General features: G+C 36.2%; 1 protein-coding gene across 1 annotated transcript in view; it reads left to right on the forward strand.

Annotated features, from left to right (window-relative positions):
* CDC14B (cell division cycle 14B) overlaps positions 1–18702 on the forward strand; it is a 106609-nt gene that overhangs the window by 34893 nt on the left and 53014 nt on the right. The window lies entirely within an intron of this gene.

The raw sequence follows: 18702 nt of genomic DNA on the forward strand, positions 1-18702 counted from the left end.
GAAGAGATTCAGAAAAGCTACACACTAGAACCATTCTAAATAATGTGATCCTTAGATAGTAGCAGATAAGTAATATGAATATAGTATGATTTTCATTTAATTGGAAAATACATTGACCAAATGACAGTTCTATTCACTATGAAACAATAGTAAGTTTGGGTCTTTTATTTGTGGAGAAAATCCTGTGTAATTTTGTAAAGTTTCATTGTTACCTGAGAGATAGCACAGTATGGTTGAAGGCCAAACTTAAAAGTCCTGAAGACCTGGGGTTGAGGCCAGCCCCTGATATATACTACCTGTCATGATAAGCAAGATGCAGCCAGCCATTCAGTCCCATGATTAAACTCTCTTAAGGACAGACAAGATGCCCATTTGCATTGTTCAGGAAAATATCCACACTCATTCTCTACCTGGGTAAAATCATATGTCTAGATTTCTCTTCCTCCTCTTTCATTTTGAAATATTTGCTTCCTGTGGGACTTCCCTACATAATATCTAAGCATCTAACTATTCTCCCTCACACTTGATAGCAGAGACACAAAGAGGTAGTATCATGTAAGATGTTGGACTTAGTCAGTGAAACTTGGAATTCAAATCCTGCTTTACTAGCTATATACAAATCGTATAATTTCTCAGTCTGTTTTTCCATCTGTAAAATGCTAAGGTTGGCTTCATTAGCCTCTATTGTCCCTTACATCTCTAGATTTATGATCTAGAAGGAAATAAAGGTAAGCTATAATCTATAAATGGGGCAACTAGGTGGCAGACTGGATAGGCTGATCCTGATGTTAGGAAGATACTTCTTCCTGAGTTCAAATCTGGCCTCAGACACTTGCCAGCTATGTGACTCTGAGGAGGAGGTCACTTTAAATCCTTTTGCTTCAGTTTCTTCACCTGTAAATTAACTGGAGAAGGAAGTGGCAAACCACACCAGTATCTTAGCCAAGAAAATCCCAAATGGGATCCTGAAGAGTCGGCTACAATTGAAACAACTGAACAATAACATGGTGAATAAATAAAAACATTTGACTATTTGTCCTTTTAAGTCAGCAGACATTCCGTTAGAAAAAATAAATTTTTAAATGTTTACAGCCTTTAGTTTCTTACTTAGGATTCATATATAGGTTCATCAGAAGTTCATTTAATTATTTTAGGCAGCTTTAATATCAGCATATCCTGAAAATATTGTGGATCTGGTTCCAGAACACCACAATAAAGCAAATATTCCAAGCAAGCCACATGAATTTTTGGTTTCCTAGCACTTATAAAAGCTATATTTACAGTTTTATGCCTTAAAAAATGTTCCTACCCAAATTAAAAATACTTTATTGCTAAAAAATGCTATCATTTGAACTGCCAATGAATCATAATCTTTTTGCTGGCATAGGGTTTTACCTCCATGTTGATGGCTGCTGACTGATGAGAGTGGTTTTTGCTGAAAGTTGGGGTAGCTATGGTAATTTCTTTAAATAAGACAACAATGAAGTTTGCTGCATCTGTTAACTCTTCCTTTCCTAAAAGATTTCTCTGTAGCATGTGATATGTTATTGCCTTCTCAAGGGCAGGATTGGGAGAGGGAGGGAAATACCCACAAAAGACTTTATTATTTTTTTAAAGGACCATGTGATGTCACAAGAGGCAGACATAACTGAACAATATACCTTGTCATTTCCATGTTTTTTCCCTCATTAGAATGTGAGTTTCTTGAGGGCAGAAACTGTTTTTGCTCTTCATGCTTAACACAATGTCTCTTTGAGTTGGGACACTAAGAGTTTAAGTGTTTAACCTACATATATACAGCCAGTATGTGTGAGAGGTTGGACTTCAACCTGTGATGTTTTTGCCTCAGAGGCTAATTTGCTATTTATTATACACTATCTCCCCACCCTGTACCCCAATTTTATAGACAGGGAACTGGAGCCGAGATGACTTGCCCAGATTAAATGAAAACTAATATAGTAACTAGCTCTGACTGGATTCAAACTCAGATCACAAGACCCTGTGTCTAGTACTCATTCCACTATACAATAAAACTTGGGGTTTTTGTCTTTTTAGTTTTATTTAGAGTTGCATGGATCACAGTTAAATGTCTAGAATTGCAAACTGAAATGAACAGTGATAAACAATGCAATACAGAGGGGTAGAAATATTCATCTGGAAAAGCTTCATTTTTCTGTTGTTGGTTTCACTCTCTTGTTTCATAGGTCAAGTCACCTACTGCTATTCTTCTCTGGTTTGGGCTTGCTGACTCTGAGGAAAAACTAATAGGCTCTTGCATTTCCTCAGAGAGCTCTTTTTTCAAATAGGAAGTCATGGAAACTTGACTTTTTGTAATAAACATTGCCCTAAATAAAAAGGAAGAATTGGTTAGAGATTTTCGGAGGCAAATACTTTCTTCTCTTTGTGAAAACATCCTTCCTTCTCCCTCTTTTTGGGGGGGGGTGTCTGAAAATTTAGAATTTAATAAAGATTTAGAAAACTTCAATTGTTACTAAAATTATTGTGTTGTTATCTAAAAGCGTTGCCATTTACAGATAGGAATTGGTTGTCTAGTGGGGAGATGAACAATCCTAAGGGAGATACTTACAAATTTTTGTCCCCTAAAATAAATATTATTGTCCTGTTATTTCCATTTTCCATTGCTGTTAACTAGCAAATCATGATTGTTTTACTGTTGCATGAAAATAATCAGCCTAGGTCTTCCCTGAGTTAAGGACAGTGGATTTCTTTATACCCCAAATTTGTGTATTACCATTTATACTCTTCTTTCACTTCTTTTTTCCCTGTCTCTGACTCCCTGGAAAGCAATCCAGTTGTTGATCCTTGACTCAGAGCATGAAAATTGTCCCAAAGCCTCTCCTCTAACATCTCCCTTTCCTCTACTCTTGGGATAATGTAAATGCTGTGTTTCCCTACTGTCCTGCCTCTCACGCCATAAATTCTACTATTGGTCATCCTTCTCATACATATACATATTGTCTCTTATCTTCTTACTTCTTTCCTATCTCTTCCAGCTTTTGCCATTAACATTAGAAAAATCTATCTCTTAATTTCATGTATAAGCTGAAAAATTGACACCAATTGTGACTAATGATGGTGACACACCTATACCAAGACAAAAGAAAGCTTCAAGTTTTAAAGTGAAATTAAGCAGAAAGAGCCAGTGACAACTTTCAAAGTGATTTGAAAGTGCAAATCTCCATCTGTTTCATCATCTTTTTCCATACCTGTTTTTTAATTTTAGCAGGAACTTTGAAGATAAACTAAATTCCCCCATTATTTAGTTTTATTGTTCTCTTTTTTTAACTACTGCTAATACAATAGTGTTTAAGAAATACATTTACAGTATTTCATTTTTAGAAGATACCTTTGGAAGTCATTACATCCAAACATTGAATCCAACTCTTTTTTTTTTTCAGATATTAAAAAGGAGGTTTGCCTAAAGTAAAAATGATTTGCCCAAGCTGGGTGGCTCAGAGATGGGAGGTCCTAGGTTCAAATCTGGCTTCAGACACTTCCCACCTGTGTGACCCTGGGCAAGTCACTTGACCCCCATTGTCCAGCCCTTACCACTCTTCTGCCTTAGAGCCAATACACAGTATTGTCTCCAAGATGGAAGGTAAGGATTTATAAAAAAATTAAAAACAAACAAACAAAAATGATTTGCCCAAGCATTATGTAGCTATTTATTGGCTGAATGGGAGCTAGATCTTCTTAAGTGTTCTGATTCTCAGTCTAGTCCTTTCTCAATTATACATAATTCAATAATTTTATTAATACTTTAACAACTGCTATGTTAATTTTTTCGTGATCTAATCTGAAAATCTAACCACAATTTATAGTAACATTAAATAGGAGGAAGCACTGTGTGTGTCAAACAATTGACACAATATTGGAATACATTTGTAAGTTGGACTTCCTATAATGTTAAGCAGACTATATATAAACCTTGGTGGTTCCAATCATTGCCCTAATAGTCAGTCTCCCTGTTATTAATTTGAGTAACCCTGCTTTAAGCTAACAAATTATACCCAAATCCTAGTCCTGATGGTCTGCCTAGTTCAAAGTTGCTTCTTTATCCTGGTAAGTTTTTACGTAAATTGTTTAAGGATCTTATAATTAAAAAGAAATTCTGTTAATTTCAACCTTATGGATAGTGTACCGTAAACCCTTAGGAATTAGGGGCAGCTAGGTAGCTCAGTGGATTGAGAGCCAGGCCTAGAGATGGGAGGTCCTAGGTTCAAATCTGACCTCAGACACTTCCCAACTGTGTGACCCTGGGCAAGTCACTTGACCCCCATTGCCTACCCCTTACCACTCTTCTGCCTTGGAGCCAATACACAGTATTGACTCCAAGACGGAAGGTAAGGGTTTAAAAAAAATTAAAAATTAAACCCTTAGAAATTTAAAATGCCTTTAAGGCTTATAGTGAGAATACATGATTTGCCACATAAGTATGATCAACCAAATAACACATATACATTAGTCACATGCACTGAAAAAGAATAGATTGTGAGTGGCCTATTTTGACTATCTCATGGGTCACCTGGGTCTAGAAAGAGCATATCAGATAGATAGAAGGGAAAACTATGTCTACAAAAGTGAAACCCACGTGAAGGTTGGTAGGTCAGTAGTCCAGTAGGCAAACAAATCCAGAAAACCAAAGGGCAAAAAATTGGAGGTCCAAAGTCTAGATAAATAGTTGGCAATTATAATAACTTGGCATTATAAAGGAAAGTAAGTTAAACATCCAGACCTGGAACAACTGGGAGATCCACTGGTCCTTTGAAAAAACTAAAAGAAAGCACCAACTGAGAAGAACCCTGTTACTAATGCATCATTGCTATCCTAACCACTGATGCTTTTATTCCCTTTTTACCCTTGTGAAAACCAGTCTTAAGTGAACATGACCTGGAGCCCTTCAAGTGGTGGTAACAGGGTATTTAGCTCACTTAGTGATGTTTGAAGGCAAGTTGAAGAACACAAATACCTGGTTAAGAAATATTTCTCAAGACAGTTTTAAAAGAGTGGGTTGTTCTTCTGTTGTGTTCTCAGTTTGTATTTCATTCTTGTCTGACACAGTCACATGTTTTAGGGTTCAAGTCCTTGTTTTGTTGATGATTAGCAGTGTAGCCTTGGATAAAAGATTTGGCCTCTTAGTGCCACAGTTTATGCTTCTATAAATTGGGAATAATTCTACCCAACCCTATTATTATATTGAAGGGAGAGTGAAATAGCGTAAGCATATAAGGACTAATTCTTTGAAAAAGTAAGACTTTATTCAGATGTAAGTTATTATGGATGAAAATCTGATTTGTGACTTATACTTTTGAAAGAGTTAATTTTCTTTAAACTTGTCAGTATTTGCATAAGGACTTTGCAGAATAAATCTGTAGTTTATTGCCTATCTTTCATGTAGCTAAAATGGTTGGAATTCCCCCTATAAACTGTGTCATATTAAACCTTTCCATTAGTCATCTTTCCTCTTACAGGGTGTGTAAGCATATGTCTGTTTTTTTTTCATTTTTACATGGCTTCAAGGACTATACATATTAAGCCTCAGAATGACTGAAATGAAATTTAATTTAAGTTCTTGGCTAAGAAAAGAACATTTTATCTCCTGACTAGTTACATGTATTGTGAATATGTATGTGCATCATAATTCTTTTCTTAGAAAAGTAATTAGGTAGTCTAGTGGTACATCATACTGCCAGATGTTTGATGGGATTTTAAGTATCCTTTGTGGTTGTTAAATCTCTAATGTGGTGGCTAAAATGTTATTTTATTCTTTAAGCTATATCAAAAGGCCTCTAGGAACACATAATTTTGAAAATTTGTTTATAAAACAGGAAATGAGCAGACAGATGTCTAAAATAATAGTTCTTTTACTCTATGCTTTTCAGAATTTTAACTTCTGTGTATTGGGCCCTTGGTGGAAGAGTGGTAAGGGTGGGCAGTGGGGGTCAAGTGACTTGCCCAGGGTCACACAGCTGGGAAGTGTCTGAGTTCAGATTTGAACCTAGGACCTCCCGTCTCTAGGCCTGACTCTCAATCCACTGAGCTACCCAGCTGCCCCCTGCTTTTTAGAATTTTAAGCTATGTAAAATATACTCAAGTGATTTCCTTGAGTAATTAATTCACTCTATTAACCTAAGTTCTAAATATAATGTTAGTTTTACCTTAAGAGAAGATATTATTAAAGTTTCAGTATAAAGAGGGTAAGGCTTTCCCTGGAAGAAAAAAAATCAGTATTACTAGTTTTAACCATAATAGTACAAGTTTCTAATTTTTCTCAACAATTCTCGTATGACTTTCTATGCAACATCCACCAAAAGGAAGCTATAGAATTCATTATCATTTCAATATTTTAAATTATATTGTCTAATATCACAAGGCACCATTCCTAGAACTCTGCTTAGCCTTTTTAGCTGTTACTGTTGGTTACTGTACTATGGAGGTCATGTACCATTCATTAGACCACAATGTTTCAACAATGCTATTTGATAAGGGTACAATATTATGTTACGAGATTATCCTCTGTATATGGATTATCAGTAGAATTCCTTAGAAGTTCTTTTCTTTAAAAATAATTTCTATTAACAAAGAAGAAAAACAAATGATTTATCATCTGTTTATATGGATATATGATTTGGGGTTTTGGTTTTAAAAGGTTACTTTATTGTAAAAATGAATAATATGAAAACAGGTATAAGTGATAACATTTGTATAACCCAGTGGAAGTGCTTATTGGATCCAGGAGTGGGGAGGGAAAGAAAATGAAATATGTAAACATGGAAAAATATTTTAAAAACAAAAAAATAATTAATTATTTCTATGCTGCAAACTTGTCGAAGGTGATAGATTAGTCTGAAGAATTTGTGAGACTAATATAAAAAACCTTCCCTTTTTCAATTTTACTAAGCAATCAGATGTAAGAATAGTACTCATAGTATTTTATATAGAGGAAAGGAATCCTAGTTTTCATTTAGCACAATGCCCTTATTTTACAGATAAAGAAAAGAACCCCAAAATCGGGAAGTGGTTTTGCCTGAGGCCACAGAGTTAATTAGTGGCAGGATCAGAACTGGAATGCAGCTCCAGATCTACTACTTTTTAAATGTATGTAGTGTAGTTGGGCCTGGAGTCTAGTAGACCTAACTTCAAATCCCAACTGAGATACTTATTAGTTGAATGGCCCAAGGCAAATCTTTTAACCTCTGGATGCTTCAGTTTCCTCAACCATGAAATTGGGATAATAAACCACCTATGGCTCAGTATTGTTGAGAGGATAAAATGAGATTATACGTGTAAAATACTTTGTAAACCATAACATTCTATATAGATGCTAGCTATTATTATTACATTGCACTGTGTCTTTATTCTTCAAGATTTGTTTTTTCTGTCTTATGGCTTTTTAGAAAAATTTTTACTGCCTTCCTCTCCCCTACCCCGCCCAGCCCCCCATTCTCTTGTTTAAAATCCCATTGCATGGAAGGGTTTTTTAATATTCTAAATCAAGCTTATATGTCTAACTTATAAAGTTTGATTAAATTTAAGTCCCTCAAGTTGGCATTTACTTTCATTAAAATATTGAAGTAAATATTAAGATCTGACTTTTATTAACAAATACTATTCTCTTGTTTTTATTATTATTGGGATTATTATGTCACTATTTTAGAAGACAATTCCTTAGAACAAGTGATTTTTCCTTATAATAGAAATACAAATAAGATCCTAGTTCAATCAAACAATTAACCAACATGTATTTTTTAAGTGCCTAATATATGCCAGTTGTTATGCTTCCTGCTAGGATACAAAGTCAAAAAAAAACTCCTTTCTTCCAGGAGTTTGTCTTCTATTCAGGGATCTAACGTGTACATATGTAAGTATATTCTAAGTATATACAAGTATAATACTGGATGAGCTCGTAAGTGGCAGTCAAGGCCTACCAATCACTAGTCACTGTCTCTACTAGTCCCCATCTAACCTTTTCTTGGGCCCTTATTTGCTCCTTAGCTTCTCCTTCCTTTCCACTCCCCTCCTCACTTCTCAGGGTATAGTTTACTTACAGAGCTGGTTCCGTAGTAAAGGAGATCATGCCTACCTGACTCACCCCAGGCAGCCACTTTTGTTCAATTTCAGTCATGGATGACTCTGCATTTTATATATGAGGAAACTGAGGCCCACAGGGTTAAGTGACTTGCCCATGAGCCCAATTTGAATTTAGGTCTTACTGACTCAAAACCTTGTGTTCTATCCTCTGTACCACCTAGCTGTCCTAGCCAGCCACTACCATGCTTATGCCTTTGGTGCATGCATTCTAAACAATTCTAAAACAATTGCAAATTTAGTTTAATGACATTTAGTTCTCTTTTCCTTCAAGGTTCCAGATCCCTGTCCCACCCATCCAACAATGCAGTCAAGGCATTAGTTTACAAAGCAAAACTTAGACTTAAACATTTCAAATACCTGTAGCCTAGTCATTAAGAGGAAGAATGGGAATTTACTTTCTTCCTGAGAGCTGTTGAACAAAAAAGGCAATAAATTAACATGAGTTAAAATAAGGTTTCTCACAGCTACTCACTGTCTCTGCTTTGCCACTTTCCCACCTTAGCAGGAGGTAGAATCTATAAGACTTTGGTGATTGTTGGCTTTGTGGTATGAGGGAAGGTAAAGAATCAAAGAAGACTTTGAGGTTGGGAATCTGGGTGCCTGGAAAAATGATGTCCTTACCTAAAATAGGAAAATTCAGAACGGTGTGTGTGTGGGGGTAAGTTTGGAGAAGAAAAAAAAAACAGGTCTTGTTTTGAACGTGTTAAGTTTGAAGTGCCTGTGGACCCTCCACTTGGAAATTTCCAACATATTTGACGAATCTAAAAAATCAGTACTGGGGTATATGTACTGTAGATCTGTTAGTCATTTACATGATCATTAAACCCATCTGAGCCAATGGGGTCAAGAGAGAATGTGTAAAAAAAAAAAGAAGAGGTCCCAGGACAGAAACTCTTGAGTCTACCCAGCAAAGGAGACCCAGAAAGAGTGGTTAGATAAACATGGTGTATAAGTCAAGCTATTCAGTGTCTTGAATCTGGCCTTTTGTGAGAGAAGTTCAATATATAGTTTAATTGTAAACCTGCTGCTGTTCACAACCAGTACTTCAAAATGGCAGAGCATTTGAAGTCTGGAGATACAATTTGATTAGTTACTGTTTTTTAGCCACAGACTTAAAGAAGCTATAGTCAGAGAGAGAAAGTAGGGATGGTTTACCTGTAAGCATAACCAGCATTCAATTTAACAAACATTTATAAATAACCTGCTGTGTGACAGTCACTGTGCTAAAATCTAGGATGGCAAAGATGAAAAATCTTGCCCCTCAAGAAACTTACATTCCATTGTAAAATGAAGGAAGTTGGAATTCCCCAAACTGATGGCATTTCTTTAGTCGTCATCATGTAGCTTTTGACCCTGCTGACCACCCTCTTTTGGAAAATCTTCTCTGTGGGTTTTCAAGACACTGCTCTTTTGATTTTCCTCCTACATGTCTAAAATATGCAAAATATGAATGTCTTGGTTTTTTTTGGAAGTGTAGGTCTTTGTTCTCTTTCATGTCTCAATTTCTTCAGCCAGTATCTCATGTTTAAGCTTTTCTTTAAGGATATTGGGGCTCTCTAATGTTCTCTGAACATCCAGGTTAACAGCAAAACTGTTAACTTGCATCAGATCCTGATAAGAAATTCAGTCCTCATGCTATCATTTGCTTCTTTATTCTGGTTCCTTGAGCAAAAATTGTTATTCAGTCATTTTTATGACCCCATTTGGAATTTTCTTGGCAAAGATACTGGAATGGTTTACCATTTCCTTCTCAAGCTCATTTTACAGTTGAGGAAACTGAGGCAAACAGGGCTAAGTGAGAAAGTACTGCTATAAATATTTGGGTATATATACAATCTTTCCTTTTGTTATTTATTTCCACAGGGCAGTGATGGGCAACCTTTTGAGCTTGGTGTATCAAAATTTGCCAAAAAACAAGCAAAACTCGGGTGGTGTGTCACTTTGAGAAAAAAATCATAATTTTGCGATATTTATAGTTTAAGTAACATACTTCTCTGTATGCTGCCACACGTGACCACATGTCATAAAAAATGGCTACACATGTCAGTGCTGACATGCGTGTCATAGGTTTGCCATCAGGGCCATAGGGTCTGTATGCACTTAACTGTGGAATCTCTGCCTTAAAAAGTAGGGACATTTTAGTCTCTTCTTACCCTTATTCTAAATGCTTTCCAAAATGAGTCAATTCACAATGACATATCCTGGGCATTAGTGGGTTCATGTTTCCCCAATACCTCCAGAACTGACTCTTTCTTGACTATTGTCATCTTTGCTTATAATCCTGGGTGTCATATAAGACCTCAAAGTTTTGATTTGCGTTTTTATTATTAATGATTTGTAACAGTATTTTATATGGTTGTTAATAATTTGCTGTACTTTTGAAAATTGATTGCTCATGTCCTTTGAGTACTTTCTATTAATTAATAATTTTTGATGATAGATTTATGCAACCTACAACATATCTTATATATTAGGGCCTTATCAGAGGTAATTTGGTTTGTAGATGTTTCCTAATACATTGTTTCTTTTACTAGTTGTAATGATTTTGCTAATGCAAGAGCCTTTTAATGTCATCTAATCTAATCTAATCTTTTGTGAATATATGTATCTTCATTTTTAAGAGTACCCTTCCTACCATATTTGTAAACACTACTCATTCTGATTCTTTTCTAAATAATTGTAATGGTATGACCTTTTATATATTCAGGCCACAAATCCATTTTGAACTTATTGTCGTTCAGAGTGTAAGAATATGGTCTAAACCTAATGTCTGCCAACCTACAATCCTTTTCCCCCACAATAATTCTTGTTAAATGAGTCCTTCTCCAAGTAATTTGTCCTTTGTTTTGTCAACTACTAGGTTGTTTTGATTCTTCCTTATTTAGTCTTTATCTCGTTTCCACTGATCTGCTTCCACATTTTTTTTATATTTAGCAGTATTTGCCCTTAAATATCAGCATTCAAAAATCTACTTATCACATAATTGGCAGTCATTTCTCAAGCCTCATATTAATTTATTAACTTAACAAATCTATAAATACCTACTCTGTGCCACACTATACTAGACACTAGGGTCCCAAAGACAAAAAGTCTCTGCCGACACAGAAGTTATTCTCTATTGGGGTGAAAGCCACTTGTACGCAGAAAATTAAATACAAAATAGATACAAAGTAATTTCTCAAAGCAAAAATACCAGTAATGGGGGTTGGATAGGATAATAATTAGGATAAGCTTCCTGTAAGAAGCTTGACCTGAGCTAAAAGAAGCCATGGATTCCATGGGGCAAAAATGAGGATGAGAATACATTCCATACATTGGGATGACTTGTACAAAGACATTGATATCTAATAGATCGTTGTGTATGGGTAATAGCAATAGGCCAGTTTGACTGAAAGGCAGAATGAATGGATAAAGGAGAATAATGTGTAGTCAGATTAGAAAGGTAGGCTGGACCTATTTTTTTCTGAAAGATTCTAAAAGATAAATGTGTAATTCTGCATTTTATCCTAGAGACAAAAGGAAGCCACTGGAATTTCTCAAACAGGAAACTGACTGATATGGTTTGATTTGTGCTTTAGGAAAAACAGTCTGTAACAGCAATGTGGTAGGTAGGTTGGAAGAAAAGAGATTAGAAGCAGGAAAGCCAACTAGAATTCAATTCAGTAAGCATTCATTAAGTGGCTACTTTGTGCAAAGCACTAGACATACAAATAAAAAGGAAGACAGACCCTGCTCTTAAGGATTTTACAATCTAATACAAGAAGACAACACACAAGAAGAGGCAGGAAAGTGTGGGGTATAAGGTAGGAATGGACACCATGACAATGGCATATGATATTCTGTAGAGTCAATACCAAGGAGAGCTGCCAATGGAAGATGGAAAGTTGTCTGGAAAGTTTTTAAAAGTTCAGAGTTCTTTAAGGCCTTGGAGGGAGTTTACCACTCTACCCTCTAGCCCTCCAAGCAAAGGGGAGATGAAGCTGAGGGGGAGAGGGTGGTATCAAGGCTTGAGTTAGCAACATGGTGATGAGAATAGAAGTGAAGTGCTCCTCTTTCAAGGAGCACTTTGTTCTTGTAGTTAAAACTAGACAGAGCAGCAGATGCAAAGTGGAATGAGTTGAAAATCAAATTTCTGTCTTCTGTAAAAGAAGACTATTAGAAGGATATTGAAACATTCTGGAATAGAGCTGACGAGAGCTTGAAGCAGGGCAACGATTATATGAGTGGGAAGAAATGGAAAGAAGTGAGATCTCATGAAGGTAGAATTTTTAATTAGATATTTCAGCAGAAGCATTGAGGTTGAGAATGAGGTCAAGATAGAGATAATTGAAAGAATGGTTTAAGGAAAAAGCTAATGAACTGTTTGGGACATAATGAGTTTGAGATGCTTATAAATCATCTAATTCAAGGTGACTGTTGGTGACATGAAGCTAGAGTTCAGGGGGTAGAGACTGGGGCTGAATAGAGTTCTGTCTAGGATTTATGTGCACAGTGATAAACAGACAATGGATAATAGAGCCCTGAGGTATGTCCAAAAGGCGAAGGTGAGACTTCTATGTTATCCAACAGATGAAACGAAAATAAAGTGGGAGGGGGAGGAGAGCTTGGAAAGAGGAGTGTTTTGAAAACCTAGGGAGAAGAGAACGCAATAGAAGGAAAGGATGCCCACAGTGTCAAATGTACAAGGAAATCAAGAATAATGAAGATTGACAAAAGGCCATTGAATTTGGCAATTGAGATGATTCAGAACTTTGGAGAGAGCTATTTCATCTGATTAATGAGCACAGAGGCCAAATTGCCTTACGATTCAAATATAAATTCAAATATAATTCAGTACAAACCAGAGGGCAAAAAGCATGATGTGAATTATTTGAGTGATGACCTATCACTTAAAGAAAAACCAGAACAGATACAAAGGCAGAATATTTGATTATCCTGCCAAAAGGAGGAGTTGGATGCTAAGTTTCATAAGTAGAACACAAAGATGGATGGGAGGGTGGGGAGTTTTACACTACTTTCACCTTTTGGTTCGTATATTTCAATAGAAGAGAATATTATACCATAATTGCCTCCCAATAGCTCCCCCCCCCAAAAAAAAAGAACCCTTCTTTATAACAAAGAAAATAAATTAATCAAAACCAACCAACATGGTGATCTGATTTAACTATATGCATCATTCTATACTTTTAGTCCACCACCTTCTATTAAGAGATGGGAAGTATATTTTTATCAGCACTCTTTGGAAATCAAGATTGGGCAATAAAAGAAAATGTATATTTTCTTTATGTACATTCCTACTCTATCTCTTTATCTAATTTTTTCAATTTAAATTAGGAAATTAGAAGTACTCTTCTTTTTATTTCAATTATAAGTCATCACCTTACCAAGACTCAAATATACCTAGAAGGCCAGAGTAAGATCTTTTTACTCATATTCTATTATTATTTTCTTTTTCCTGGATGCCTTTTCCTATGAATTATTTCACTTCTCCATCGCTATTCTGTTTTCCATGTCATTTGTGCTAGCCTCTGAGCTATCTCATTAAGCTACTATATATAGATAGTTTTCTCTTTCCCTCTCCATTTTCATTTTAAAGCTATCTTAAATGTATCTGAAAATCTTTAGGCAAATATATTTTTATCAAGGTCATGGGAACATAGATTTAAGATTGGAAGGTACTATTATATTCATCTAATTCAGTCCCTTGTCTTTCTAGATGAAGTAACTGAGAGGCTCAGAAAGGTCATTTGCCCAGGATCACACAGGTGACAGAGCCAGAATGTATTCTACTGTATGTTATCCCTAAGTGGAGCTTAGCTTTGATCCAGAAATCCATATCCCAGTCTCTTAACACTTATCACTTCTTCCCCAGTTTTATTTTATTGCTAATTTCCTTATACTTTTTGTTGTGGTTTAGTTGTTTTAGAAACTTTGGGACCCTATTTAGAATTTTCTTGGCTAAGATTCTGGAGTAGTTTGCCATTTTCTTCTCCAGCTCATTTTACAGATGAGGAAACTGAAGCAAACAGGGTTAAATGACTTGTCCAGGATCACACAGCTAATAAGTGTCTGAGGTTAGATTTTAACTCGGAATCCTGGAAGTGATATGGAACCACTGGAGTTCATCATTTTATGTATATTATAATGAATTCGAGATACCTACAAATCATCTAATTCAAGATGGTTATTGGTGAAATGATACTAGAGTTCAGAGGAGAGACAGACCGAATAGAATTTGGTAACAGTAACATTGTCAGAACTGTAGTTTAGGAAGATCCCTTTGACAGCTTAGTTGGAAGGATGATTGACTCAGTCAGAGAGACTAATGAATCAGTTTTGGAATAAGCCAGTTCTGTTAATGCAAAGTGAAGTGAGCAGAACATTGTATACAATGGCAGAAATATTGTATGATGTAAGGGACTAAAGTATTTATAGCAATGCAAGGTTCCAGGACATTCACAATGAAAAATATTATCCATAGTCTTAGAATGGTAGGAGTTTGAATGCAGATTAAAAAATAATACCATTTTCCACTTTATTTCCTTCATGAGTTTTTTCTTACATGTGTGATATTTGTCTTCTTTCACGGCATGAGGAATATGGAAATCTGTATTGTATGACAGCACTGGTATAACCTATATCAGACTATTTACTCTCTCAAAGCATGGAGAAGGAAGGGAGAATGAGAGAGATCTGGACCACAAAATGTTAGATAATAACTGTTAAAAATTGCTTTTACATGTTATTGAAAAAAATTATATTAAAAAATAGGCCAATTCTTTGAACAAGCTTATGACATCAAGAATCATCATCCATATAAGTGGAAAATAAAGCATACATACTCTTATGCCCTCTTGGCCTCACCTTTCCCCTTTATTAGAGAGACAAAATTAGAAGACCTAATGTAAGTACTAATTCAGCTTCTTATATGTGATGCATAGCTTAGTCACTTAGCCTTTCTGATTAATTTAAAAAAGAGATTATAAAGACAATCTATCTCATGGGGGCTAAATAAATGAAGCTGCAAGCCACAAGGCCCAGCAACCAGATAGGCTAGTGCCTGCTTAAGGCAGAGTTTAGAAGAGGCCTAGGTAGGCCAAGGAAGTCAGCCTAACTTACCCAAGTGACAATACAGAGTGTAAGCGTTCTGTGGTCTCAGGAGCTCCTTCAGCACCAAGTTCAGAGTAGGAACTACCTCCACAGGAAGTAACCAACTTACTTAAAGAGATAGTGTCTTTCATCACTTCCCATGGGTCCACCTCTAATTCAAATGGACAAATGGCAGTCTCTACATTGATTTGGACTGCCCAAAGGGCAGTCCCTTATTCTTGATTTGTTACTTATTGTCACCTGTGGGTAACTAGTTTCCCTTCCTCACTAAGGAAGGTGAGGGTGAAGTAATTTCTATGTCTAGGTTAAGTACGAGTCTAACTAGGAATGGGCTGGAACTAATTCCATTTACACAGTATAAAACCAATTTTTAACAACATTGGCAAATTGCATGGCACACGGTGCCTTTTACATACTGCAGAGATTTGTGTTTTCATTAATGTCTTTTTTCACTATTACAGTGATTCCTATTACACTATTCCTTAATGCCTTGTAGGGGATAGGCTGTCTTCCTGAGTTGCTGAAGCACCCCAGATTTGTTTTCTGCTGCTGAGCTTGCTTGAAGTTAGCCAAACTAGTCCTCCAATGACATGTATACAGTTTTCCCTAGATCTCTACTCAGATCCTTCCAGTATGGCAGGACCTAGCAGATGGCGATGGCCTTTGACAAGCCAGTATCACTTACATGTCACAAGGAAACAGAAGAGAACTCTGAATGGTTTAACAAATGGCTAGACTGAATAGAATTGAAGAGAAAGGACTGATAGTTCAGACCAGGACCACCATGCTCTCTACTTCTCATTTGACACTGATCTCATATGAACATTATCTCTTTCCTACTGTGAGAAACTTCCATTATCTTCTACCATCTACTTTCATTCTATTATTGATTTTAATATGTTTTGTGTTTCTCCTGCCATCATGCCCGGCTGTTTCCAAATCCACATTTATTATCCATCTAAAACACTCATTTCATAGTGTTTCATCCTCCAAACTTCACAGCCAATTTACCAACACAATCACACCTTGGTCTTGGTCATCACAAAAATAATAAAATCAGCTGTTTCCTAGATCTCACATTTAGATTCACCCTGGCTTCCTTACTTGTTACTTCTGATATCTTCTAAACTCATTTGATCCCTTCCTTTTCACCCAATTACTTCTCTTTTGGCTACACTTTGACTCATGTTTCCATTTCAGTACTGCTGTCAGTAACATGTAGATTGAATGCCAATTTCCTAGCTGGACTAATCTTCTAGTTTCTGTGTTTTTGTTCTCAGCTACAAAGTATTGCACAAAATCATGCAGACCAAAGTCATTCCAACTTCATCTGTACCCTGACATGTGAACCTAAAGTTCTTTTAAGTCACCTTCCTTTTAGTTTTAGCATGTTACCTACAAAAGTTTTTCCAAATCTTCTCTCCTCTGGTCCCCAATTGTACTCCACCTGGCTCTTACTCTCCCAGATGACCTTACCTTTTATTTTACTTAGAAAGTAATGAGATTATCTTGCTTGTGCTCTCTTATCTATGCTGCCCTCCCAAAGATTCTCTCATTCTTGCCCTCAGGCTCATAGAATTCTAGTAGCTCCTTTTAAGCTTGTAAAATAAGCTGTCCTCATTTCTATACTACCTCTCCCCTCTTAAGCTTCTGAAATATTTTTTGTCACTCTGCTACTTGTAAGTGTAATAGTTAGGGTCTGTGATAAGGTCCTCTTTGTTAAAAACTCATGTTCTCAGTTTTTATTCTCCTTGATGTCTCTGTAGCATATTATTTGAACACTCCTTTTAAAACTCTCTTCTCTTAGTCTCTGTGACAGCAGAGTCCTTGGTCCTTCTCTGTTCTCTTTCTGCCTTTTCATTCTTTTTTTTTTTAAACCCTTACCTTCCATTTTAGAATTAATACTAAGTATTGATTCCAAGGCAGAAGAGTGGTAAGGGCTAGGCAATGGGGGGGTTAAGTGGCTTGCCCAGGGTCACCCAGCTAGGAAGTGTCTGAGGTCAGATTTGAACCCAGGACTTCCTGTCTCTGGGCCTGACTCAATCCACTGAGCCACCCTGCTGCCCCCTGCCTTTCCATTATTAATAATAGCTAATAACATTTATATAATGCTCTAAGGTTTGCAAGGCACTTTACAAATATTATTTCTTTTTATCACAACAAGCCAGGGAGATGAGACAACTGAGGCAAACAGAATCATGCAACTAGTGTCTGAGGTAGTTTTCAGTTCTTGTCTTCCTGACACCAAGTCTAGCATTATCCACTATGCCATCTAGCTGCCATTCTTTAACAATATGTGCTCTTTAGAATTTGCCTTTCATTCCTCTGCTTTTCTTTCTATTTTCTGCTCTTTCCCCTCTAATCTTATATTTTCAGTGTCATTTCTTAGTAGGGGATTGCGAATTCTAAATCTTTTGTTAACAGTTCTTTCCCAGTCCCAAACTCATGTCTGAATTTCTACTAAAATTTTCATCTGAGGTGATGTCTTAGCATCACCTCAAACTCAGTACTTCAAGGTCCCAAGATTTTATTGGTGTGAATACACCCTTTGTTGATGCAAAATGCAGGCCCATTAAATTTTTATAGTCATTGTGGGTGTCTATGTTTTTTTTTTTTTAATTTACCTTTTGGGGGGCAGCTAGATGGCTCAATGGAGAGAGAGCCAGGCCTGGAAATAGGAGATCCTGGGTTTAAATCTGGGCTCAGACACTTTCTAGCTGTGTGACCCTAGACAAGTCACTTAATCCTCCATGTGAATATATTACATGTGCATGTGTACATGCATTTTTATATTACATATGCATGTACAAGATATAGGTATATTTCTATTCCTAGATATCCAGGTTAAGAACCTCTTTTAGAGTATGTACTCCTCAATACTTAATGCAATGGCTCTCATGTAGCAAGATCCTAATCAGTTCTTGTTGACTGATAGCTTATTAGCCTTCAACAACTCAAGATTATACTAAAGGATGAAAGGTATGGTGGAAAGAATGATGGACCTGGGTTTAAATCTTAGTTCTGTTATTCCAAGCCTGAAAATCGAGGTCTTCATCTGTAAAATGAGTGGGTAGGACTAGATGACCTTGTCATTCCCTGCTCAAAAATCACTCTCCCCTTCTACGTTTCCCTTGCTATAGCTTATAAATATATGAGTATGAGTTTTGAGTCTCTTGATTATGAAACATTTATGTAGCAATCCTTCAGCTTTAATTTTGGTATAATCCTGCAAACTATCTAGGATTGGGAAGAAACTCTCACAGTCCTTTCTTCCCCTTGGAGCTTAAAGTGATCGGCCTGAATAAGATGATAAACTTAGATTTCTACAACCGTTTTTTTTTTTTTTATCATATATAAGTAAGAATTTTGAAGTTATTTTCAACAAAGATATTGAACACCCACTATGTGCAAAAAGCACTCAGGATACAGAACTATGACAATGATGTCCATGTTCTGAAGGAATGTAAGTCCTATAAGAAT

Source organism: Gracilinanus agilis, chromosome 1 (genome assembly GCF_016433145.1).
Source record: "Gracilinanus agilis isolate LMUSP501 chromosome 1, AgileGrace, whole genome shotgun sequence".
NCBI classification, from domain to species: Eukaryota; Metazoa; Chordata; class Mammalia; order Didelphimorphia; family Didelphidae; genus Gracilinanus; species Gracilinanus agilis.